This window comes from Capsicum annuum, unplaced genomic scaffold, assembly GCF_002878395.1.
Source record: "Capsicum annuum cultivar UCD-10X-F1 unplaced genomic scaffold, UCD10Xv1.1 ctg82188, whole genome shotgun sequence".
Classification (NCBI taxonomy): Eukaryota; Viridiplantae; Streptophyta; class Magnoliopsida; order Solanales; family Solanaceae; genus Capsicum; species Capsicum annuum.
Window position 1 is genome coordinate 232,248 of NW_025892961.1, and position 2,340 is coordinate 234,587.

The following is a 2,340-nucleotide window of genomic DNA, read 5'->3' on the forward strand; positions in this document are numbered from 1 at the left end:
TCTTTCATTTATTGTTTTTTTTTCTGTGGTATTAGTATCTCAAGTCTTTTATTCCATAAGGAGGTCCCGATAAGGATCTTGGGCTGGAAAGTTCTCCAATTGTGGACAATAGGCGTGGCTTTGGTATAGGTTCTATGGTTGAACCAAGAGTCAAAGGAAGCCATTTAGGGTGTGGAAGAGGACATGGAGTTCAAGTATCCATGTTGGTTCTTCATTCCAAAAAATCATGCGTAAGGTGTGTGTTCTTTGGCACATCTTGATTTTCTAACGTAGTTAAAGAACAGGAATGGTTTCTCTTGCATGTTTGTTTTCTAACTTAGTTAGAGGTCAGAATGGAGGTGTTGGGGTGTAAATCATGCTTCGAATATGTGGTGATCTTGTCATCTCGGTTTATATCTTCACTTTCTAAATTTTGTTAGAGTGAAGTTTGATGGGCCTTAATGTGTTATCTCATGCTTTTTCTCGCCCTTACCTATCATTTGAGGACAAATGATCCTAAGTAGGGGAGAATGAAACACCCTAAACCTTGGACCTTGCAAAAATTCATGGGTTTTGGATATTCTGTTGATGGTACAACTCAGGGGTACAGACCATACCCTAGTCTACGAATTAGGATGCCTCTCTTCTATGTTAGGAAGAGGGGTTTTTTTGGGATTCTGCCCAAGGTACGGCTCAATATCATACTAGTTATATGGAAGGATACAAGATATATGATGCCAAGTCGTATGATGCTTATTGGCTTTTCTAGTTGAATCTCTCTAAGATACGATTTTGTAATACCTCGCATGTTTCTAAGCTAGGAAGTGAATAAGTATTCCTACGTATGAAATCTCCTATCCAGTGATTCATACTTGAGTACATAACTTACAATGAATATCCTAGTGATAGGATAGCTTATGATGCATTAGGCATGTTCATATGAGCCACTTAAGGTAATACAAGCTAAGAGTTTTTGAATCCATCAAATTTTAGTGTTTGATTTTGCAAGGATCATCTTTGAACGAGTATAACTCAATGTTAATGTGGTATTTTGGCTGATTTAGACACACCAAATTGTAGAGAATTGAATTAGCTTTCCAATGATACCAATTTCGCCTTAATCTAATACTCGAGTGAAAAGTTATGCCCATTTTCGTGAGAGATAGTAAGCATAGGCGATTAGTTAGGCGCCGCCCAACCCAAGCATAGGCGATTGTATAGGCACCACCCAACCCAAGCATAGGCGATCACTTGGGCGCCACCTAAGTCAATTCCAGGTGCCAAAACCACTCCGTCTTGAGTTATTTTAAGGGTAATTAATTCTTTTAAGACTCCTTACACGTCTCTAAGCTTAACCCTACGAAATATATAGCTTCTAAGCATATTACAACCCTATTATCATCTCAAAGCTCATTATCCAAGAGCACTAAAGGAGAAATAACTAGGGTTGCATAACTAAGCTTGAAGATCCAAATTCAAGGAAATTCCTTCGTCAATCATCAAGAATCTTTCCTCCTAAGGTATGCGTGAGTTGATTTATGGATCCCTTTTATCCATAAAGCTCAAAAACCCTCTTTTTCATTATAAAGTATGATTTCTATATTGTTGGGTGTTGATGATCATGTTGTTGATATTGGGAGATTCCCAAGATGGAATCTTTATATGTTTTTATGAATTCATGTTATCATATGAGTTGGATACATGTAAATTTGGTTGTTCATGATGTATAATTTGATGATTTCACCTATGCTTAAGATGTGCATGTAAGGTGTTTGATAAAATGCCTAAAAAACTAGTAACCATGCAGTATAGCTAAATTGTGACTAAGTGAAGGATTCATGATATGCCCTTACATTCCAATGACTTCCATGTTGCTAATGTGCCTTATAAATGTTATTGGAATACTCATGAAATATTCTTATGAGATCATGCTATGTTTACTTGCAAGTCCTACTTATGAACAAGATGTATGATAACCATGCAATCCACATGAACTTCCATGCTATTGGTATGTGTTGCCAATATGATTACGCAATGAACATGATATTAAGATTGTGCAAGTACTTCTATGTGATATGAAATCCTTTCCATGCAATATATTGTTGTTAACCATGGTTAGTATGAGATCCCTACTTATGATATTATAAATTATGGACTCTACTTTTATGATCAAGTCAGTCATGTGTGTCAGTTTCCTTCCATCGAGTCCTGGGAGTACTTGTACCTGAAAACTATAGCTGTGTGCTTAGATCCATGTCATGTTTCACAATATCCGAACTCAAGCTATGATTCCATAGACTTCAGTCAATCATGTGACTCAAGAAAACTTGATAATCTTAGTCAGTTGTCAGATATCAGTAA